The sequence below is a fragment of the Thermobia domestica genome, chromosome 8 (assembly GCF_964235325.1).
Source record: "Thermobia domestica chromosome 8, izTheDome1.hap1.1, whole genome shotgun sequence".
NCBI classification, from domain to species: Eukaryota; Metazoa; Arthropoda; class Insecta; order Zygentoma; family Lepismatidae; genus Thermobia; species Thermobia domestica.
In genome coordinates this window covers 3,660,434-3,686,617 of record NC_137461.1, presented here as the reverse complement: position 1 = coordinate 3,686,617, position 26,184 = coordinate 3,660,434, and the positions used below count along the sequence as shown (strand labels likewise).

The following is a 26,184-nucleotide window of genomic DNA, read 5'->3' as shown; positions in this document are numbered from 1 at the left end:
AAAACCTGGTACTGATAAACATGCTCATCCTGTGTGTATAAGGAGCTAGAAGGTATCTGTGATAGTTTGAGGGCCAGAAAGATGAAAATAATCCCATACGGCGATCGAAGAATGCTTGAAAGTGAATGTCTTAGTTTTCACATGAAATGCTGCTGTAGAGATGTGAATTCTGCATATGATATGCAGGTTGAACACACTGTAGTGAGAGAGTGAAATCTGGATTTTAGCTGCAGAAGGGGTGCTTCACTTTAACTCTTAGTATCTTATATCATGTATCTTAGTGCAATGGAGTGAAGAGCACATATTTAGAAAGTTTAAATTGGAAATTTCCTTTAATACTTCACGAACGAATATGTTAGTTTGTTCGTTAGGAGTGTAACGTTCCTTTCCAACACCAAGCCTACATAAGATGTGGACCTACAACTTAACGATGGATCCTAAGCGTGTAAACCCTCACCGGCAATTGAACCCGGATCTCCCGCGCCTAAGATGCTTATGCTAACCATACAACAACGAGGGTGCTCAAAAGATGATTGTTTAAAATTATTGGTAATAAAGTTTATTTAATCATTCAGCCTGTCTCCTTCCGATTATTATTATTATTATTATTATTATTATTATTATTATTATTATTATTATTATTATTATTATTATTATTATTATTATTATTATTATTATAGCATTGATTGCAGCAGCTGGGACACAATTTTAAGGAGCAGATTCTGTTTCATATAGCTTAGCTGATCTAAGGGTACGTTAATCTCGAAACAATCAAATAATCACAATTCCAATTTTTCCTGAGGCGAGATTCAATCATCCTTACGATACTTATTCTAATTTGAAAGGTCTTAAGAGATCAAAATAGTCTGAAAGCACTACCTGTGTTCTCCTTAAGAAAGTAATGCAAAAATGAACACTGCTAAAAACAGAGTAAAGAAGATCGCGCAATTCCATAGCCTTTTATCATAGGCAAACAACATTTCTTTGGTACTATGCAGGTTGCATATAAGCTAGGAAATTCTATAGATGTTAAACGTAATATGAATAGACTTTCCATATATTCTTTTATTATATGCAACCAACATTACTTTCTTGTTGTACAGGTTGCATACAAGCTAGGGGATATTATAGATTTTAAACGGTATATAGAAAATCACCGTTACCCATGAAGATGTTAGCGGATTGACTCCATTAACAAACTCAACCGAGATAATTGCAGTAAGAAACGCTTCATATCCTTTTATTATAGGCAACCAACATTTCTTTGCTAAATTACAGATTGCATAGAAGCAAAGGAATGTTGTAGATTTTAAACGGGATATAGAAAATGAGCGTTATTCATGACGATGTTAACGGATTGACTCGATTAATAACTCGGCTGATATAATTGCAGTAAGAAAAGCTGTATATCCTTTTATCATATGCAACCAACATTTCTTTGCTACTTTGTAGGTTGCATAGAAGTTAGGGAATATTATAGATTTTAAACGGGATATGGCAAGCCACTTTTCTCCATATCCTTTTATTATAGACAATCAATATTTCTTTGCTATTGTGCAGGTTGCATAATTGCTACGGAATGTTATAGCTTTAAAATGGGATATGGATTACCACAGTCAAAGTCACAGTCACTCATAAAGAAGTTAATGGATCGTTTTCATTAACAAACTCAGCCTAAATAATCGCTCTGTCTACTAAAAAAAATTTAAAAATAGCTTAAGGTTCAAGAGTGATTATGTGGAGGAACGGACTGACGGACTAGCATAAAAATCTTATGAGACTCAATTGCGTGATCCTAATAAACTAAGAACAAAGGATTATAATTTGAATTTTAACGTTGGAAATACCCCAACACTTGGTCTTCATGGAAAGGTCATTGAAATCATTTCTAGTGTGAATCATCGTAAGAAAACCACAGGTAACCACATGAACAGTTGAGGTGGGCGACTTTCGCCTTATATCATTTTTCTAAGACAACGTAACACAACCACAAAGTCTCAGTGATACATAGACAGTATCTAAGTGTTTACCACAACTCTCCAAATGCTTTCGCAGCTGATGCTGACAATAACAAAAACATTTTCTTTACCTTTTCAGGCAATGCTACACATAAAACGTCCCTTTTTTCTACATAATTTTCCATCTGCTTATATGCTTACGTAGCTCCGAAAAATTCAGGTGAGTTTTACAGTAAAATAGCCTCGTTGCCGAAAAGAGGTGTTTTAAACTCCAAACCAACGAGACAAGACAATATTAGTTTTATTAACGCAAATGAACAAAATGTATGCTCAAATATTTCAGTTTGTGTAGTTGTTTCTCATATTTCTGGTTTGATTTTGTGTTGAAAACCAAGAATTTTCGAAGATGTAACAAGATCATAATGCATTAATTAGATTAAAGAAATAGCTGTGATTAAAAAAAAAAAAAAAAAAAAAAAAACGGACTCAATGCTCTTGAGCATGCATCATCAAGTTTAAGTATGCTTAACGAAGAGAACAACTTCTTACCTATTTTATTATTAGGTTTAACTATTGGAAGTAGCTATTAATTATGTTTCACTAGTGTGGTTCTTTTACACTAGAGGAACTCAGAGTGGCATCTATTGGATGAATGTGACCTGACGTATGCAAGAAACTATGTGTAATGTAGTCATAGTTACTTATTCTCGTATTTTTGTATCCATAAATCCTAATTATTGCTCTATTCAGAGGGGCGTACTCACGGGGGTCAACTGGGTCCAGACCCTCCCTCGAAACTTCTTACCTCAACATACATTTGTGCACTTCCTCACTAAAACCATACTTGTTTAACAAGAAAATGATTGATGTAACATAAAAATTTCATCTTGCACTTTATCTTTGCATGGTTAAGGCGACTTCAAATAACTATTGCTGATTTTTCTGAACCGTATATAGTAGTGAAGGCCAAATGATTGCCCTCGTACCGTGTTCGGTCCGCGAGTTTCTTTCATCTGGCCCGAGAATAAAAATGAGCATAAATACAATTCACATTCTTTTTTAACTCCATGTGTAACAAAAGTGGCTATCACAGGATGTCATTTCAGATTTTGCTTGGGGGGAAGAGGCAAGACCCATTGATATAAGTAAAATTTCGCGTTTTTCACTGACTTACTACTATTCTATTGACAAAATTCATATAAACCTCAAACTCAGAGGTGGCAATTGTCCCTCCCTTCCCCCCCCCCTAAATGACGCCCCTGGGCTATCATGATAAACTTGCATCAAGTCTTGACTTTAACAATGAAAACGATAACCTTTGGTTGCGAAGTACATTGTACCGTTTTTGCCCTACCGACTAATAGAAAAATGCAGATTTCATTGAGTAATTTTCATATGTTGTAGCTCAGACCCTAATAAGCGTACACTCATAAAACAAGAAGCAGGAAAGAAAGATTGAAAATAACATCCAAGTATTTTTCTTATTTTGTCCTGTCCCGGAGTGCATTATACAGGGTGACCTGGTAAAACCACCCAAAGTTTAAAATTAATAAAAGAAAATACCCTACTGATTAACGTGGAATCCGAACCACAAGAGCTTCAGCCGGGAATAACCCGGGTCTCCCACAACAAAGGTGCGTACGCTAACCGCTTATCCACAAGAGAGCTCTAATAAAACAAAACGTATTGTAGTTAGAAATTTGTTTATTCGAAAACATATAATAGTATTGATAAGAGTTTGTAATTATTTTGTTCTAATTGAAATTACTCTGTTATCTTGTGTGGTAAAATGACACATTAATTGACAATACAATTGTGAATAATACACAATACCCTCTCTCTCACACACACACTTCTTTATCTGCTGTGGCGCTGTCAGTGGAAGGGTGAGAGGAGTGGTTATCGTTTCAGCTCACCATTCTCCTGCCGTCTTTAGTCGACATTGTGGTTTGGTATGGAGCTCATTGCACGTATGCAGTCGAAACATTTTTCTAAAGCAGCAGTTCTGTGATTACTGTGCAAAGAGCTTCTCGCTTAAAGTTTGTTATTCCACGTCAGCATTGAAAAAAATAATCTATTCGATCTAAAGTTACTCATATGCCTGAGAATATTGAGCAATTACAAAGTGTACACTGAGAAAAAATTGTAGGTGGCGTACTTAAAAATATAGGTTACATGCGTAATTCCTGTAGTTTTTGGACTTAACGTACAGCAGACGTATAACTGAAAACGCATGTTTTATAATACTTTCTGTATAAGTGTTCCATCTATGCGTACTTTTCGTATGAAACAATGTAGGCGGTCAGGATCTCACATACAAATGGACGTATATAACATATAGCTGAGGAAAGTAACATACATATATGTATGTAATATAACGAAGACTGTTAGATGTCAGACATCCTGTAACGGCATGATGTAACATCTAAGGGCAGTGCCTATGTAGCATACGGATAACGTATGATCCGTACTGATTTCAGTAGTAAGCAAGAGGATTCCGTATATTTGTACAATATACCGCTGTCCGGAGAACAGATTTTTTTTCTTTGTAGCCTTCAAAAATCATTTTGAAATTGTATTGTCTATTGTTTCATTTCAAATCAGAACTAGACGTGGGACGAGGTTCCTGCCAGAAGCTCATGTGGTTTGGATTCCACGTTAATCAGTAGATCCACGTCTCATATAGCCTCGCTCCTGGAAGAGCTGAACTCAAAATCAAATCAAATCAAATCAGAACTAAGCGATTATAAGTTATTTTCAACACTCTTTTATATTTTTGAATAAACATAAATCTACTTGCAAGATTTATTGTTATATTAGCCTTTAAAATGTGGGAGGTCATATTGGGTCACCCTATATGTACATTGGTTATTACTTGTGAATACTATTGAAGAATGAGAGATTGTTCGTCTTCGTTTTAAGGGAAAAACCATGACATAAAGAGTCATAAGCAATAAATATTAAGGATGCTGCTAGTGACAGAAGAAACCGCCCGAAGGAGTGTTAAGGAAGAAGTCTTATAACAAAAAGTGAGCAAAAGGCTATGAAATGCCAAAGGCTCTGCTGGTTGTGAAATTTTTAACCATTTTTCTATCATATTTCTTGAAGGTGTAAGCTAAGCATCATCACGGAGGTGGTGAAAGTGTCCTCATTACAAGCGGTGCGGTGGTCTTTCGCCTGCAGAAGATAGACAGAGAGAGAGGCATTTTGGCTTTGGTGAAGTGGGTGTTCCAATTTTCGTAAAATATCATTCGGTCTTTCAGGGTGGTCAGAGCATCAAAAATAAGTACTAATAGTGTTTGCTTGTATCATAATGCTATGGTTACAATAGGAACTGGTCTCAATGTATTGTGTTGGTATGAAGGGACTTCATTCGCTCGTTATTTTATTTCTTGTCTTAGTCAAACTTCACAAACATGTTTTCCAGTGGCGGACCTAGCCCGGGGCCGGAGGGACCTAGGCCCCTCAATTTTTGAGTGACAAAAATAATGTAAGCTATTATTTATATATTTTTTTGAAAATTTATAGTAAATTCATGGTGTACCTATCATAGTCTGGTTTCTGACTGATATTCAAGTTGTTACCTTCTAGATTCGCCACTGATGTCTTACTTGCTGTTTATCTGCCTGCAGTTTCGAAAGGTAATGTCAAACTCCAGCCCATGCAGCCAATTTGCTATCAATTGCATTAACTGAACATAGACTTACTTCTATCCCCGATAAGGACACATTTTCATATGAATCGAACATCTTAAGGCAATTAAGGAAGAATTTGATTTATAAATTTGCCGACAGCGTAGCAAGAAATAACGGAGTTCGGAGCTGAAATATTCAGCACATTACCTAGTTGAGCGTGTGATATCTGAACAGCTATAGTTCTTTTCTCTAGCTGTAGAATCTGAGTTTACTTCATACATATTTCCAAACAGGGTTCATACATAGTAACTGCTTCTGCTTGTAAAGTCACAATTTGGCAAAGCCATAAAAAAAAGTTCTGGTAGAAGGAAAAAATCTTGTAGTAGAACTCGTTTAAATTAAGCTTTGCGCCTAATTTATATGGAACCAACATTGCAGATATGTTACATGACTTATCTATGTATAAGGCGGAAAATTGAACATGTATAACGCGTAATGGTTAGGAGAAATCAACTTTCAAGATATCCAACATAACATGCTTGAGGATTAGAGATAACAAATGTGTTATATGTTTTTCTATTATTGGCAAAGTGTTAGTAACAAAATATGCCAAAGTTTATCGTAGTAGATAGATAAAAAATGTAAAAAAGTAATGGTAGACTATAATGAACGTGTGAGTATGCCGAAAACTGAAGAAATTGACTAAGTATTACGATAATCTACGAACTGTTGGCTAAAGTCTGTAAGAAAACAATAATAAAATAAATTAAATAAAGCCGTATTTCGGAAGAGAGGGGATGGTCCCTTCCTTATGACTTGAAAGAACCTTATCTATGGTCCAACGATATTCTAGGGGAGCCAAAAGTATTCAAGATGGGGGGAGGCTAGCTGCCACTAGTTAAGCCTATGATGGCATAGTACTTCTGTTGTAATGACCAAATCGTGGTCGTTTTTCCAATTCGTTTAGGAGAAATCAAATAAGGTTCCCTTAACATAAAATCTTACAATTAGGTCTGTTTCCTACACTTAGTACCAGGTATATATGGAACAAATGTTTAGAAAATTGGAAAACATGTCCGATTGCGTCTGTTTAGCTTAATAGCAGACGAGACCGTCTGCCTGCAACAAAAAGACTGGAAATCAATTTTTCCCCAAGCATAGCAAGAGGGACGCGGTAACTCAGTGATAAACCGTTCATCTCTGGTGTAAGAGATTTCAAATTCGATTCCAGACGATGTGCCTCTGAAGTGGAGAAGATCGTGTTCATAGATTTTAATTAGGTATTAATTAACCTAAGACTCTGTGCTTTGTGGAAATTAATTGTTCCCTCCAAACCTTCGTTCTTCTCCAATTTGCCTGGACGCTAGTAACAGCTTTTGGTATCAGATAGAAGACAGCACAGGTAGCGACAACTATTAGCCTGATTGGGAACTATTGGAAATTAGCTGACTTACAGGCTGAAATGTCTGGCGTTTACAATAATTATTAAGAATTTAATTCGAGTTTGAGGTTCTCATTCCTTTCAGCAGCGAGGCTATATGAAACGTGGTCCTACAGCTGAATATGGGATGGGCACCACATGAGAATCCTACCGGGGATCGAACTCGGGCCTCCCACGCCAAAGGTGCGTGCACTCTAAATTTTAAGCGAGGGAACTCTAAGGATTACGAACATCTAAACATTTCCCCTAGACGTTTATGCAACCCGTAACTCAAATGCTTTATTCACAGAACGACATGTTTCTGCATTATAAAAAGAATTTATGAGAATTTACATTGTTTCACAACAGTTTGAGACAAATTTAGAAGCATCAAAGATAGTCCTATGGCTTTTGCAGAGGTTGGAACTCCCTTATCCCTATGTAAAGATCTTCCGCAATTTAGTGATATCTCTGGGAGGAGACATTTATGGTAATGACATTCCTTTTGTGTAATAACAACATTAATAAACTTTGAAGAATTTTTTAAAAGCAGTTTGCTAAAACCCTGTAGGTGGCAAAAAGTTAGAGCTTGGTAAATCACCTTTGAAATGTTGTCATGTGTGTTCCAGGAAACATCCTCTAAACAGACCCATAAAAAATTCCCATCACATCATAAAACTAACTGACCTCATACAATAAAAATAAAGAAGTTAGAACTTGGTACCTGCTGATTAAAAAAAAAATCTCTCTTAAAGTTTAATCGTGTTTTTATTTTTCTGTCGTAGAATTTTTCACGGTTATCTTTCAGATATTTTCTCTAATGGGAGGAGAGTGTACGCTATAAGTCGTTGGAGGCACATTCCAACGCCCCGGATTGCGTCATTGTTTCTGGAGGAATCTTCTGCTGTACCCTTCGTAATAACGACGTTCTTTTGTCCGTTTCAAAGAGGGAGGCAAAATATAAAATGTTTCTTCCTGCTGAGACATTCACTTTCACTCTTTCCCAGCAGTGAAACAATTGAGCATCAGGGGGTGATGATAATAGCGATGATGATACAGAACTCTCACCTGTCGGAGTGGATGTTACATGATGATGCTCTTTACCAAAAAAACAATAAACTGAATGTACGTTCAACACGAGAAGATTAAAAGTATGAAAGGCGTTAGAAGTGAAACCGGAAATAGAAAGACCTGAACGAAGCTAGTCACGCCAATATGGCGTAAGTACACTTTTATGACGATGCGTGCATTTATGTTTCCCATTTCTTTTCTCGTGTTTTGGAAGATGTTTAATCCTTCCGGATGGAATTTCATGTCCAAGGTCTCACACGTGCAATGATCTTTCACACAAGATACACCAATCATAATAATGAGAAGAATAATGCGTTGTTGTAATGAGTTTATTAAATCAAACAATTTTACAGCAACATTTTTTCTAACAATGTAGGTGTTAAATAGCTGTATTTCTTTAGTTATTTTTAAATCTACAATTATCTGGCCAAACTGTTCCTACGGTTATCTTAAATTTAGTTGATTGACTAAATTTCCGAGAAAGAGTAATCGTAGCTCTTAACACATTTATGTTTTCACACATGACGAAGACGCTCGTCATCGCATAATTTAGGCTTCTTATCCGCGTAATCTTTATTTTTCAATTTATCTAATTTTTGCACAATATCTATCTGTTTGCAACAATAAATAAATAAATAAATAAAATAAAAAAGTTTTAAAATTATTTAAAATGAATTTATGTACTTTAATTATTAATGTATTTACCTTAATTATTAACCTTTTAGAAACTTGCTTGGCATATAAACACACAGATAATTGTTCCGTTGGATTGTGGTATATAAACAACAACATTGGACGGAGTGTGGTTTATAAGCCTCAGTTGCGTTTAATATATCAACTAAGTCATTCTTTTTATTGTAGAAACATCGAGTTTAACAATTGCTTATTTTCATTTTTGTTTTATTTAAAATATATATGAGTCTTTGAACAAAGATGGGAAAATAACCATCCGTAAAGAGTTAAACTTCAAAGCTGTCCTTTGTCAAAGAGTAGGAAATCTTATAGAACGGTGATGTTCATCCATCTTCGCATGTCTGTCGACGAACAAGTATAGAAGCACAAATTGTAAGGAATAGAGGGAAATAGTTTTATGATATTGATTCTTCATTCTAAGAATAGGTTTAATCTCTTCTCTACTCCTCTTCCTCCATTCAAACCGGAAGTGAAGGAAATATACCATTTCCGGTTTCAATATTGATTCTCATACACAAAGGCGTACACAGGGTACATCTTAGCTGTTATCCATGTGTTAAATCGGAAATAATACAGATCTATTATAACTTCTTAATGAAACATTACCTAAATTGCACGTTATAAATTTAAAGCAATTAAGCATATAATGAGGTAGTTATAAAACATCATTTCCTTAAAGATTTTTCAGGCTTAATAGCTATAAAAGTTTTGTAGAATTTAATTAGGGGATATGATTTGTTGTTACAGAATTTCAAATGAAACATGAACATTTAGACTTTTGAAATATGTACTGCAAACTAAAAGGCTAAGGTGTAAATTTGTGAATCAAGTAGGGGATGTACTTTTACAGTGTTTTACGTAAGAGTTTCCAAATATCTGTTTGGCACTTTGCTTAGCAGATGATCTATTATCTTGCTCACAACCCTCAACACTAGATAAAGATCGGACAAATAAATGTCGAATGCCGACATTCAATCATCAAGGTTTCAAATGAATACTTGAAGGCTTCGATTCAGAATTGTGTGATATCTTCCAATAGATTAAAAATAATCGGAAAGTGGAACAAGACCTCCCTAGACAATATTATGTTACGAGAGATACCGTTATCACGACTCACTTATCTGCTTTCGATTTCCAACCATTTTGAAAATCGGCATTTATTTTCGCGTTTCTAATTAACTGCAAACGGAAAGCTACTAGGTGACTCGTGATAACGGTAACTCATACAAAATAACATTGTCTAGGGAGGTCTTGTTCCACTTTTCAATTATCTTTTATCTATTTGAAGATATCACGTAATTACTGTAAAATTAGCGGTATTTTAATTTCGCAGTGATAGAGCCTCTTAATTCCCTTTTTCCCTCCATTAACAAGCGAATAGTGAAATAGCGCTATAAAGAGGCCATGATATATTGCCTGGAATATTTAATCCTATCTTCAGATTAAGGTTACAATGATATGTAACCTATTTATAAAAACTGATGAACTGAAAGAAATTTCTGCTCAATTCGAGTTGAAACTAAATATTTGTTCAAGGTTATAGGTTGAATGGCTTTCGAGGTATAAATATGTTACTTTCTAATGTTTCAAGGCACAGTGGTAGAAAGCTTATCTTTATTGCATGGAGTCTCTGGTTCGACCCCCGTCCAAATAAGTTTTTGGTGAACAACATGGTGTCCGTGGGTTTTCTCGGGGTACTTCCGTTTCCTCCCACATTCTCATTCCAATGTCTCTTCCATCACCATTCATTTGTCTTAATCATCCGTCTCCCGTAGCTTTTAAGATTAAACTAAAAATATAATGTTACAATATAGGACGATTTGTTTCAATTGTTAAGTTTAGCTACCGTTTTCAACACAGAGGCTACATAAGACGTGGATTTACAGATAAAGATGGAATCTGAACCACAGTGTAATACGTTTAAATTTTAATGTACTCTCGCCGGGAATCAAACCTGGGATCACGTGCACCAAAAAACACCAAGCTGCCTATTAAACAAGCGGGGAGTCCACGATTTGTCTTGGATTATAGTTTCTCTGTGGAAGAATTTGCTGGAAGAGATGGGAATCGCAGAAATTTTCAGGAAGAGCTACGTAGTGTGAGCGTTGCGTCCTTGCGTGTATAAATAACTTTGAATGAAGCCTGTCCCACTTCCCTCTCTGAGGAGGATAATTTCTTTTTCCTTGTTTTTTTTTTTTTAAGGCTGACGAAAGGAATTGCGTGAAATCCTTTAGAGATCTTCGCGTCCTTTCACTCAACACATGCAATAGGGTCATTGGATAGTCATTTGATGAATATCTTTGTACAATTTCGGTTTGTTTTTTTATAAGAGAACATCATTCATTTATCTACTGTAGTTACGGTATTCAACTCTTTAGGAACGGCTTTAGGGATCCGTTAGAGGTTTGTGTGTTTATACCCCATGCACAGTTCAAAAGAGTTAAGAAAGCTGAGTACCTGTGCCATCTTTGTTTTGATTAAACTGATTTCTAGGTAGAAGTATTCTTTTTTAGTTTGAATTGGAAAATAATTTTAATAATTTAATTTTAGTGCTCCCGATAAGACGAGAAACAAGATAATCTTCATTTTTGAGACTAGAACCAAGACGAAAATAGACATTTCAGGACTCTTATAGGCAACAATAGTTCAGCCAAGTCTTAGATCTTAAATAACTATTTTAGTGTTACATGTCACATTAAAATAAGAAAAAAAGTCCATATGGACCTCTGCTCAAACGTGGATAGTTTCGGAGTTATAAGATGCCAACAACGTGAAACAAGTGAACTTCAAAAGTTCATAGCGCCATTACTATGGGTCCTATCGTAGTCGGGTCAAGACATCACTGAGGAACTGATATGTGAACTATCCAAATATCCATATTTAAGAATGCTTCAGTACTTGCACACCAATTTTTAGAGAGGTATGTGGAGAGTGATCAAGTACTCGCAAACAGACTTTCTAAAAATGATTGTGCAAGTACCGGAGGTTTAGAAAGATACATATTTTGATAGTTTCCATACTAATTCCTCAGTGATGTTTATTTATTTATTTATTGTTGTTTATTGTCAACACAACAGGCTATAGCCCAATTACAATGTTAAATTACGCAATTACATGTTCATAACTCTTGATAACATAACTTGAATTCATAACTCTTGATAACCCATGATAATGGCATTTCGAGATTTCTTAGGCGACATATCACATATATCAATTGATTGATTGATTGATTGATTGATTGATTTTTGAGTTTTACAACCCGTTCAGCAGCGAGGCTATATGAGACGTGGACCTACTGATTAACGTGGAATCCGAACCACATGAGCTCCCACCGGGAATCGAACCCGGGTCTGTCGCGCCAAAGGCGCGTATGCTAACCGTTTAGCCACAAAGGAGCTCTCACATACATCAAATTCATCTTGACTCGACTACGATCAGTCCTATAGTAGTGGAACTATGGACATTTAAAGTTCATTTTTCACGTTTTCGGCACAACTACGAAAGGATGCACTTCCGACTAGAAGTCTATATGAACTTCATTTCTAATTTTGATATGACGAATCTATTCTCAAAATATTGACATAAACTTTTGAAACATCCTGCAAACTGATACAGTAGTTGTAAGAACACAATAAAGATAATTTATCAGCGTCATTTCACAATATATGCCAATAATAAATTTAATGTGGTTTAAATGTTTGTTATAATCATACCCTTCGTGAATCTCTCTCACGCCGTGGAAGGATTTTAATATCTTCTAGATGAATTTAAAATTTTTAAATCAGGACATGAATTTTGTGCACAAATTTACATTACGAGACGAGAAAAACTTTCCGAGAATAAAGACAAGACGACGAGAAAATTCTTTGAGAACTGAGACAGGAAAAAAAAAACTTATTTCTAGTCTCGTAGGAAACACTATTTAATTATCTTATTGTTTTCTTCAAGTCTAATGAAAATTTCCTTGCTTTATCAAAATGCAATTCCCTTATACAAAGTCCATTCAATACATAACCGGAAAAGTTGTTTAAAAATACAAAACTTCGACAAAGTTTGTGCTTCTTTGTTATTTTTTGATGTTGTTTTAGAAATATTGTCAGATGGACCTGGCACGCCTGCCTCGCGAACGGCATGTTTGGAATCAGTGAAACAAAATGGCGGCACGCTTGCAGGCTTGCACCAACGTGGAGCACCGGAGTTGTCATTAGATTTCTGTTAGCTGAAGGGTTAAAATCAATCGAAATTCACCGTCGAATGGGAGTGCAATACGGTGAAAGTTGTTGGAGTCGAATACAAGTGTACAAGTGAACAGATGAGTTCAAACGAGGTGTAACAAGTGTTGAAAATTCGCTACGCCTAGGATATGGGGAAACAGGCGCATTATACTTACAAAGTACCTATAGTGAAGGACCTATTTTGCCTATTCAATTAAATATTTGATAGTTCTAATTGCTGTTTGCAATACAAATTACTTACATTACAAGTTATTTAAAAATATGTTTCATAGTTAAATAATCCTTTGGTTAAATTTATGTAAGTTGATATCATTGAACATATTTTTAAAATTAATTTCTGAGTGATAAGTAAGCTATGGTAAGCTAAGTTATAGTAAGTAAGCCATAGCTAAGCTATAGTAAGCCATATACATCAGTATAGTTCTGGTAGACTCAGACTTGACTTGCATGGTTTATGTTTTCCAGTTTATGATTAATTTCTCTAAACTTACTGCGAAATATATTTTGTAAAATCCAAGGTAAAATTTTGCCCTTAAAGGTGAGGGTACTTTAGTATTCCCAACCAGTAGCGATCCGACTCTGAATACTTTTAGAAATCACACGTTACAATCTCTAGGGCTGTGTTAATAACGAGATTTGAGGAGCAAGAGTTAAAATAAAATAAATTTGGATATGGATATGGGAGAGAAGAAAGAATCGGTTAACAGACTACTAAGTTTTTAGTTAAAATGACCCCATAATCTCGAGGAGATATGGGTATTAAGAGGCTTAATCACTGCGAAATTAAAATATCGCTAATTTCACAGTAATTATGTGATATATTCAAATAGCTGAAAGATAATCGAAATGTGGAACAAGAGCGCGCTAAATAATATTATTTTGTATCAGGTACCATTATCACGAGTCATTTAGTAGCTTTCCGTTTGCAGCCATTTAAAAACGCGAAAATAAATACCGATTTTCTAAATGGCTGGAAATCGAAAGGACATAAATGAGCCGTGATAACGGTATATCATGTAAAATAATATTGTCTAGCGAGTTCTTGTTCCATTTTTCGAGTATCTTTAATCTATTTGAAGATATCACATAATTACTGTGAAATTAGCGATATTTTAATTTCCCCGTGATGTGGCCACTTAAGAGGAATTCTATAGAGAAAGGAAAAATTCTGCCATTACTCGTAGTTTCCGATAAAAATTTGTTTTTCTCAAACGTTTCCCTGAGACAGGCTTCCTCTCAAACTTAGAGAGAAACCTGGCATCACTTATCGTGTTGGCAACACTGGTAAAACGGAAAGGAATCAAAGTTACTACAGCTGCTCATGAAACAAATATGGATAATAACACTCCACATTGTTTGTAGTATCTTACTGTTGTTCTTTTACATAAACACAGTTTACGTTGTAAAACGGAGAGAAAGAAATACTGTAACTCGTCAAAATGCTTTAAACAGTAAAATGAAGATGATAAACTACGTAAAATATTGGTAGATGTTTCATAGCGATTAAGACGCTAGGCGTTGAAAAACAAAAGGCCAGTCGTTGTTGGAGGTATTAGAGCATGGTGTTTGCTTGGGAATAATTAGAAATGGTTGTCTGGCCTCTTTTTGGGATAAACAAACATATCCTTTTTATGCTAATTATGCCTCTATCAAGACTCACATCACATCGCGTCTTCATCGCCAACTACAGGGGAAACCTCTACTTTCTCCTCGGCCACTTTTATAAACGCAATGCCTTCACTGCCGATGAGTTTCGGACATTGTGTATGGTGAATAAGTAATTACAAAAATAAGAGTTTAATGTCTGCAGGACGAAGATGGAAAGGAAAATCGAAGGAAATTTCACAAATGAATCGTTTTTCCTTTTACAATTAGAGTTGCCATAAACAATACAACAAATTTTTAATTTTATTAATTTTATTTAACCATTAACGCACCAAGCCTAAATGGTCAACGTTGTTTACCAAGCTGGGGTCTTCTAGGGACCGCAAGTATTATTTTAATTTCTCAACTTATTATTATTATTATTATTATTATTATTATTATTATTATTATTATTATTATTATTATTATTATTATTATTATTATTATTATTATTATTATTATTTTGCACTTTTTTTTAAACGAATGTATCATTGATCTAATTATGTAGCAGATATCCCAAAAGGACGCAGGGCATCTACAACAATCGAGAATAAATTATTCTTATAGTTGCAGCAGTATCACCAAATATCAAACTCTGGGGTCCCTAGAGGACCCCGCTTGGTGTGTTAAGGGCTAAGAAGGGACACCGTAGTTCAGTGGTGGGCTCACGTTCGCGTGGTCCCGGGCTCGATTCCTGGCAGGTGCAAAGAAATTTTCGGCGTCCATTAAGCGCCGTGAATCAAATTGGGGAGCCACGTGAATAAAATACGTGATGGCCACTAGAAAACTCCTGACACGCCTGTTAGGGTGACTCAACGCACTGACCACATGTTTGTCCCTAGGCTCGATGTAGCTCAGCTGGTCGCTAATAGATGGCGTTTTGCAGTGGTTCAAGCACATAAGGGTTATCATGCCAGTGGTTAGTTTAGTTTTATTTAACAATTTATAAATTCTCTAACAAATTATTTGTTAAGTTTTCTCTATTTGCCTAAAATTTGTATGTGAAGCAGAGGGCGGGCTAAGGGAAGGAAGAGGTAACTACTACTTCTAGTGGTTACCATATTTCCGTGTAAAAGGTATAAAACATGGCTGAATAAAAGTAACACACTGTCTGGAATGATAAGATTCATTGGGGGTGAAAGTTCATCTGTACAGTGTACCTGCCGGAAAAAAAGGACAAATTACAGAATTTGACCATTCAGTTACAGAATAAGTAAAAGTTATTCAGTTTTGTCTTTGTATTTTGCTGGTAGTAAAATTCGGATATATTATTGATCCGTCGGTTATATTATTGATTCAGCTTATTTGGAGGATATTAAAAGTGTTTTGTTATTATAATAGTAATGCTTTATGATTACTTTATTGTATATGCAGATTAAGATGCAAAACATTTAATGCGTGTATAGTTAAATTTAGTCGTAGGAACAAAGAAACTATAATTGACTTGTTAAACAAGTCTGCATATAATAAAGTAACCAAAAAGCATTACCATTATTATAATGAACATTTCTATTATTCTCCAAGAGCATAACATGGCCGATTGCATCTTCAGAATTAGGATTAGGAACTAAGATTTCTAAGCTTTCGGCATTTACGACCATGTTAGCCCATCACATGTGAGGAATGACTTCGCTCGGCGCTCACACTATTCGAGGAAAGGGAAGGAAGAGGCCTGGGGCGTATGTTAGGTTCCATCCTAGCATTTGATTGGTGTGAGTGAGAAAAAACTCAGGAAAAACCTCACTCAGGATGGCTTGCCTGGAAAATATTTTGAACTTTCTCGACCGAGTGTCTACACTGGGATTTGAACCCGGGACCGCTCGCACCAAAGATGAGAGCTTTAGCAACTACTGATTCCATCTTCATCTGAATTTCAGTACCAACAAAATATAAGAGAAAACTGAATGAATGAATTACCGTTAATTTTTTTTTCTTCTTTTTTTTTTTTTTTTCTGGCGTGTGCACAATACTGATGCACTTTCAGCCCAATTAAACTTAACTTCTCCATGAACAGGCGATCTAACGATTTCTTAAATGAGCTGTTCGGCAGAAAACCAAGTTAAGCGCCAGCTCCGGTAAAATTCAGTTATTAGGTAGAATCAGTTGGGATCGGTGCACAGAACAGTATGTAGGTAGTTTAATCTCGGAAATGTACAAACGGCAGGAGAAGCTTTCTTTTTTTGTACGTGTGATTGCATTGCATTGCATGGGAAGGTTGAAGTTTCTTTTCCAGTTTATTTTAAAGTTAGAAAAAAACGTGACTTAACATTGTGTTCCTCCGAGCCGTTCAAACATACAATTAAAATATTATACTACCTAGTATATAGGATCTCACAGGTAAAGAACTTACACTTATTGTGAATCGTACTGCTCTGATATTGATTCAAAACTTGAGACATGTGCGTCTCATATAATCAAACGCTTTACTGAATTGAGAATCGTGAACTACCATTAAAAAAATCAAATCCTTGAAATATTGGTGAGAAAAAAGGGAAGTGAATTATGATAGAACAATTGCTGGAATGAGAAAGTGGGAGGAGACGGGAATACCCAAAGAAAACCACGGACCCGGTGTTGCCCACTACAAACTTACATTGAGAAATCCAGGGCTCGAACTAGGAACCCCACGCACCAGAGGTAAACGCTCTAAGACTGAGCCATCGTGGTCCCCATGAAACATTGGTGAGAATAACTTCAATGTTCTTCATTAGGGGTGTCTCCAGAAAGGGGTAAACGACATATAGTACGTGGTTGCAATTTTAAGGAGTAAAAAGTTTTAACTCGAATACTTATTCAGATCGGTAAGCAACTTTAAAATATTTAATTTGTGTAAAAACAAAAAAAAAAAAAGTTCTTTATAATTAATACCGTATCCAGGAGAAAGGGATATTAGAGGTTAGAGCCAATAAATATATAAGTTAAAAGTACACATAACAGTACGTGAACTTAATGGATGGGTACCCCTGATGATAAAAATACTACACTTGCCGTTTCTATCTTTACATTTCAACAAAAATAATTGTGATAAATGTTCCGGAATTAATTTACTTGACAATCTGGCAACTCTGATTACTGTATACCTGCACACACTGCTACTGAACGAGCTACGCACACCTGCTCGTTACGTGTATTGGAGGGAAGAACACGACAGGTTGTTTCTGACGAATTTGAGACGGGGGCATTTGGTACCTGTTCGACGAAATGAAATAAAACAGAATAAAAAAATATTTTAAAAAAACGCAAGCAACTTGTTTCCGCTGGAGATTTGGATGCCAGCTACAGCAACCGGCTCAATGTAGGGCAGCCATGTTTCTCTCCTGGTCACGACGACGGCCATGCTTCCGCTCTCGAATAACGAGGTCAGTGCGGTGATCAAAAAATATCATTTGCTATCGTTTATAACTGTAATAATGTTTGGGTAGCACGGTTCTTAACATATGCTGCTACACAAACTTATAATTACGTACGTACGAGACTCAAATATACAGAAGAACTTTTTCTTTCCTTTTCTTTCGCTAAAGCTCACATTTCTCAAAAAGCTTTTTCTAAGACAGTAATTCAGTGAGATGAATATTAAAGAATCTGGTGTTTTCTTGTTTTTAGTATGTACAGTTAGTGACAAAAATTCTATCCATTTGGTAAAATTTATTTTGGGAATAACGGTGGTACGGCTTGCACGTACAGAAAATTCTATTCTTTTTTAATTTACTGAAAACTGTACTCAAATTGTCCTTCCATTCTGAAGTTATTTACGAAATTAATTTCGTCAAACGAAAAAAAAAAACTTTTGTCACTGACTGTACATGCATTATGAGTTGATCCTTGTATTTTTATCAAAGTTACTTTCATTTTTTTTTTTTTTTGTTTCAAACTAGTTTGTTGTGAAAGTTATATTTTTACAGATATTTTGGGTTTTTCACCTATTTCAAAATACGATTCATTATAACGGAAATATTTGTTTACGACTCTTAGGACTCTAGAAGTAACAAGTAAAATAATTTACTATATTAAAAGTACCTGCAATTTTCAAAATTCAACTTGGACCATATTTAATTCAATTAAAATAAGGTGCAAATGGTAAAAAAAAAATCTATAATAGAATTCTTTTAAAATCAGGAAATTTAAAGAAAATGTGTTGGTTTTGAAAAATACTTTTTTCTATTTGAGCCGAACTTTCACAACTGAAAAAGGTATATTCCCATTTCGTCTAACGATTTATCAGCCACTGATGCCTCCAAGATAAGATTGTCCGCAATTTTAGGCGAGATGGGAATTCCCATCTTGCCTAAAATGGCGGTCAAATGCAAGGAGGAAATTTCTGCATTAAAGAGGAAATTACTGGAATAGCATTTTCACCACCAACACTAGGAGATTATGAAATCATACGCACATTTCAGAAAATAAATACTCTATGTATAAATCTTTCGTACTTAAGAAAATCAATAACCTAATTTTAGTATCTTTGAATCAATATTGACAATCTCTGTCAACTACAATATAGGGCCTACATATATATTTAAGCACGACAGAATAATGTGGATGGAATGGGATCCTGAACAGATATTTTTGACAATGACGTAACCATTCTGTGGAAGAGAATGTATGTAAGTATGGTACAAATAGGGTTTAGGTGAGTTTATTATCAAAATTTGGAAATTGAGCTATTTTGTAATATAAATTATCTATAAAGTAGTATCAATGTAATCATGTTAAAATAATTATTGCTATCCCATTGCTAACAGTTATATCACGCGTTCAGTGCACAAAGGAATCAAATTAAGTTTTTTTGTCATTTTGGATATACTAAAACAAAGCAGTTGTCGTAACGGCCCATTTGTAAGACTCCTGCTCCAGCGCTATCCGCTAGCGACCTGCTAAACTACGTCCAGCCCAAGGATGTTATAAATAGAGGATCTGCCCATATGTATCGTCATCCTATTAAATCGATGAAGCCAAAAAACAACCGAGCATCGGCACGTCTGATTGGCTACTCTCGTTTCCACCATCATCTGATTGGCTACTTTTGTTTTCGCCATGATTGTTGGCTCAAAACATTGCGATCCTATTGGGCGGGGTGGGCAGACTAGGGGTGGCGAAACTGTGACGTATGGCTTCAAGATTTTGTTGTAAGGGCAGATCCTCTATTTTATAACATCCTTGGTCCAGCCAGTCTAGCGGCGAACATGTGATAAGCGACAGGCGCATTAGGAGCTTTCTAGATCTAGTAGCCGTCACGTCTTTTATTCACGTGATTCCCAGTTTTTGCCTCACGACACTGGGTGGACGCCGAACATTGGAAAGCACTGGCCGGAAATCGAACCCGGGACCACGCGGACACTGAGTCCAACGCTCTAACCACTATATGGTGTCCCGCCCTCATTTTGCATATATTTTATGATTAAGATCTGTATCTAAAGCTACTTCTAGAGTTTAATAAAACCATATTCAGAGACTGTAAGTAACTCTTATAAGGTAAATAAAACAGTTAATTTAGTCCATGTATTTAAGTGTCCTGTATAAATTTCGTCTCTTTTTCTCACAACAACTTTGGTAACTGCACTTTGATATCCTTGTGTTCTGAACGCCCCATACAAATAACCAAATTGGAATGGATTGAGTAGATTTTAATGCCCCTTTTCAACCAAGGCTAAATGAGATTGGATCTACTATTGATAATGGGGTCTCGGGTTTGTATCCGAGGTAAGTAACCCTATCGGAAGTCAAACCTTGTGCCAAGCTATAAAATAGCCAGAAAATACTCTAGATTCGTTTGATTTTCTTACAAAGTAGATTTAGAACATTACTAATTTGATGTTTTTTTCAAGCCTCATCTTCCGGGGAGGGGGCTGCTTGCCTTGGATCCAACCCCGAGTAATGGTTTCTAGTAGACTCCGTATCAAATAGCCTCAGCGTTGAAAGCAAAAATATATAAACACAAAAAGGATAATCATGCTCGTTAAGCTATATGGTTGCGAAATATAGTAGCTTACTTTGAAGGAAGAACGCAGAATCAAAGTATTTGAAAACTAAACGAACATTCAGATCCAACAGGAACGGGAATGGGGAATTGTGGGAACTTCATAATCGAGGAACTGCATAGTTTAGGCCTTTTACCAAACATTGTTATCAGAGTCATCAAGTCTAGGAGGCTCAGGTGGGCAGGTCATGTAGCCAGAAAGATAGAAGGTAGGAACACTTTCAAAATTTTAACTGGAAACCCAATCGAGAAAAGAATATTAGGAAGACATAGGCATAGATAGGAGGACACTTACATGCAGGAACCTCTCAGAAACAGGAATACAAAGTAGAACCTAGTGGTAGGCACAAAACAGGTTTTTCGGTTTTCGAAAAACAGAAAGCAGTTTTTGAAAGTTTTCAAAAAACCGATTTCGGTTTTCTCCAAAAACTGGTTCGTTTTTTTTACCGAAATTAGTTTCGGTTTTCTTATAAACCGGTTCGGTTTTCATCGAAACCGGTTATAGGTTTTCTCCAAACCCAGTTCGGTTTTTCACCGCATCCGGTTTCGGTTTTCTTCAAAACCAGTTCCGGTTTTTCCAAAATTTGTTCTATTTCTGACCTGAATAGTTAGTGTTTCGTTGTTCTCCGGAAACCGATTCCGTTTCCACAGAAATAGTGTTGTGTGTTATCCAAAAGTCTTCACCGAAACCAGTTTCGGTGAAAACCGAACCGGTTTTGAAGAAAATCGAAACCGGTTTTGGAGAAAACCGAAATCGGCTCTTGGAGAAAACGAAACCGGTTTAAGTGAAAAACCGAACCGGTTTTGGAGAAAACCGAAATTCCGGTTTTTCGGGTTTCGGTTTTTCTAGAAACCGGTTTACGGTTTTTATAAAAACTTGTTTTGCCCATCCCTAGTAGGAACTGGAACCAGTTGACTAAGGACAGAAGTCAATTGAGTGGAGAATGTATAACTGAACCTTCGGGTTCCATAGACCATAGATTTAGTTAGTTGGTTTAGTTGAACTCCAAATAATCAATCAATCGCAATACAGTATAATTTTAGGATAATGTTACTACTTACACAATTGACGTAGACCAATAGAAATTTAATGTCTCCCACATACCTGCAAAATAAAAATAAAACAATTAATTAATAGTTATAATATAAGTTATAGAAAGAAAATTTTGTGAACAACTTATTCATTTAGTACCTATACTTTCCTCAATAAAGGGGGAGGTTCTTCATCCTTGGTTCGATCCCTGGCTAAGTAAGTTTGTGATGGACAAAATCGTGTCCGTGGGTTTTCTCGGGGTCCTCCCGTTTCCTCCCACTTTCTCATTCCACCAGTTCTTCCATTATCATTCACTTGCCTTAATTATCGTCTCTCTTAGTCTAACGGACATAATCGTTGGACGTTAAACTAAAAGATTTCATTTCAAATTTTGAAAATCCTCTGAATAAAATTTACGAAACGCGATATAAAATTTCTCAGAGAATTTATTGAAAACATTGTACATCAGCAAACATAGGATTAGTGCTCTCAACGGGTCGGGTCGGGTCGGGTGGGGTTGAAGACCGACCCGACCTGACCCGTGACACGAATTGACTGACCCGACCCGACCCGACTGACCCGAACCGTGATCCGACCTCATTGAGCTGACCCGACAACCCGACCCGAGCGGACCCGATTGACCCGACCCGACAACCCGACCCGAGCGGACCCGATTGACCCGACCCGACAACCCGACCCGAGTAGCCTGAACCGACAACCCGACCCGAGCTGACCCGACCCGACAACCCGACCCGAATTGACCTGACCCGATCCGACCCGTTTGAGGATATCTAGCCATTTAGCTAAGAGTGAACTCGATGGTAACTATGTAATTGTCAACATAAAATACATTAGTTTTTGTCAAACACCGATCCATTGTGGTCCTCTCCTGTTGCTTCGTCAATGGAAGAAAACAATGACGTGACACCCAGAAGGTAAAACACCGTTCGCAGCCAGTTGTTTTAATTTATAAGCGTATAAATATATCACAATTAAATGCAAAGTCTAGTTGATGAAAGGCGTGGCTCGTACGGAAATTTAAATGCGAATGGTCTCTGTGTATATTGCATCATATACTTAATGCATTGTGTTTTTTATTATTAAATGATTGAAACTACATTAGCGCCTTATTAAGATGCGTTTCCACCAACGCATCTATCAAGCAATAACACCAAAAGACCTGTTAACTACCGAATGCACTTAGTTTTTTTTTTTTTTTTTTTAATTCATTTGGAAGAACTTGTTACGTATTGTCGCGTTGGCGAATACTTTTTTCAACTGTAACATTTCTGGACGGCCTTGATATTTTTAATAATCTTAACTTTATCCATGTTCTTAGAATTATCTTGTTCCTAACAACTCAGACAGGTTAAATGCTGAAGTTTAATGTCTTTGTAATAAGTGCAAAATCCACAGCAAGAAGTTTTGATCTTTACTCTTTCAACAACATTACTGTTACACAGTTTCAATACATATAATTATAAAGTACTAGTGGAATACTTATTCTTAGCACGGGGAAAATACGTTTCATTTTGAATATAAAGTAATAATGGGGGCTGAATTTGGATTTAAACGGCATCAGAAATATCACTGTTCGTCTCAACGACCCCCAAAACTATGGATTCGGCACTAACATCAATCATTCTCGATCATTTATATACATCCCTTTCCCTAAGTTGCGGGGGCTGAATTTGGATAAACGGCATCGGAATTGTCACTGTTCATCTCAGTGACCCCGAAAACTATGAATTCAACACTAATATCGGTTATTTTTGATCATTTTTAAATATCTCCCCCTCCCCTTCCCTAAGTTGCATCGTCAAAGTGAAATGATAAACACATTCCATTCCTGAAGCTCATTCATGTGGCAAATTTGATCGAGATTTGTCTCCTGGTTGAAGGTGAAATGATAATATCACTGCCTAACCTAATCTATTTTGATAGTTTGAAAATTTGATCGAGATCGGTCTCGTGGTTCAGGAGTTATTAAGTCACAAAGATAGTTACTTTGTTAGATATATAGATATAGATAGATAGATAAATAACCACTAACATTTTTGGAACGTAAATATTGTTAATTCAATTACACTTGATTTTGCAGACCATTGTGATTGAAGATGGTAAAGTTGAAGAGAAAGTCAATTGCATCCGACAAAACTCAAATCTTTTTTTCGAATTATTCAACCAGCTATGAATCAAGGTTCTGTGAGGAGCCTCTTGTTATAAGGGACAAAGACTTTTCATCTTACTTCTGCTGTTCACTTGTGTTCAGTGATACAAGTACACAGCACATGTTACTTCAACACGCTATCTTCAAAAACTGTTCTAAGATTTATGAAACACCCTGTACAGACAAAGGAAGAAAATTAGGGACTAAAATTGTTACAATTCGAATAATACTGGAGCAGATTATTCGAGCAAAAACTTTTTTTCAATTTCAATGCAATTTATTTCAATAAACGGAAAATTGTTGCAAGAACAATTCGAATAACAAAATTCTGTCATCCACAAAGCATTATGGAACTCTACAGGGGCGACACACCCACAGGTGATTCTCCTTGTCCGAACCCCTCTCCCCAAGAATTAAAAAAAAAAAATCTAATTCAGCATACAGTTGTACACTTTGTCAATAAAACTATTGTTTAACCGGAAAATGATTGATGTAGCATTAAAATTTGATCTTAGAGTTCATTCTTTCAAATTCCGGCTTTTTAAAGGTAAATTATAGACTTTCAGTCAAGTGGCTACAGCATCATCCCTATTTATCATAGGATCATGGTTCATACCTTGTTGTTTTCACAATAGAACAATCTTTCAAATGGTACCATTCACATTTCGCTGTCATATCCCTTAGGCGGGAAATTTTCAGAGAAATCGGGATTTTTTCTAAAAATGTTTTTTAATTTTGAGCTCCCCTGGACCACCCTGTGTTCACGCAGAGACGTGAAAATCAACTGCAAAATACTAAGGGGTGTACTAAATGTGTATACCAAATTTCAAGCTTCAATCTTGAATAGTAAGGGCGGGAAAATTATTTATCAATAATCCCCCACAATGCCCCAGATTACCGCAAAAGACCCTGATCTCAGGTGAAAAATTTCCTGAGACATCCTTATTCATCATAGATTCATGGTTCTCCCATTATTATCTTCAAAATAGAACAGCCTTTCAAACGGTACCATTCACATGTCTCCATCATGTACCTGAGGCGGGAAAATCACGAAGAAAGGGATTTTTTGGTTAAAATACCTCTTTTTTTAAACTTCCCCCCTCTGGACCCCCCCTGTGTTAACGCAGAAGTCTAAAAAAATCCAACAAATACTACTCGGTGGACTGAATGTTTGTGTAAAATTTTAATCTTCTAGGTGGAAAAGTAAGCCCGCCAAAAAAATAATAAAAATAGGCCTAACAAACAAAACATTTTTTAAAAGTTATGACGTCATCACCTCCTATGTCTTGACACAGAAAGTCGTGAAACCACACGTACCGTGTTCTACAATGCTTCTAGACTTGAAAAAACAAGAAAGCCCGAAGTAAAAAGCTTTATTGGTTCTCTTTTAATCGAATATTGAAGACACTACTTTAGTACTAAAAATAGGTACTAGAACTCCAAAGGGTTCATCCGTACTCTTTCTCATAAAAAAAATCTAGTCCTATAATTTTTTTCTGAAAATATAGGTGGAAGAATTTATAATTATTTATGGTCTTTTTGGATGCAGAATAACATCTATTCAAGACTACGTAGACATAGTGTCTTGTAATACTGGAGTCCTCTCAATGCTTGGAGCGCTCCGAACAACAATTTCTAGGTGCGCGCCTGGGACTCCGTACTAGACCCTATATATATCTAGACATATCGTACTCGCAGTAATGTAAGCGAAATTCTGAGATTTAATTATGTTTTCCAATTCCTAAAACAAAAGCTGTAAACCCAGTAGTTTGTGTTAAGATCAAACCGCTGACGTTGAATGAACTGTACTGAACAGAAAAATGAATAGCGACAAAGCGTCTAGAACTGGACTTATCTTGAAGTAACTGTTCAACAGGTACACATTTAGGTCAAACGATTACTAATTCGAGTTTTTTTTTTAATGTTTTTTTTACATGCACCGTGTAAATAAAACTGGTTTCACGTTGCGTTGTGTCCAATCGATACCTGTTCCGTTTACATGGTTAATGAAAGTCAGTGCTTGTGTGGCTATACTATAAAGCAATTGACACTTTCAGAAAAGCCCACGAGACAACAATATAATGCAAATTCTAATAAAGATAAAACGTAACTAAAAGGCTTGAAGAAAGTTTTGCGTTAAGTTTATTAAAAAATAATCCAATTAAAAAGCTACACTTCTCTTAACTGTAAAACAATAGTGTATACTGCTATCAAGTAATAAAAACAAACCCACATGCAATTAACTCTAGTGAGAAATATTTTTTTTTCTTCACTCTTTGTGCCCAGAGAGTGTTATTGTAGCACTGATGATTATCATGTGTTGCTGTGATGTTACGCTCAAACGAGTG

The 26,184-nt window shown here is 36.0% G+C and overlaps 1 protein-coding gene across 1 annotated transcript in view; it reads right to left on the bottom strand.

The window, feature by feature from the left end:
• The window catches only part of LOC145692652 (uncharacterized), a 188,537-nt gene that overhangs the window by 72,696 nt on the left and 89,657 nt on the right, over positions 1-26,184 (bottom strand). The gene's annotated exons all lie outside the window — the stretch shown is intronic.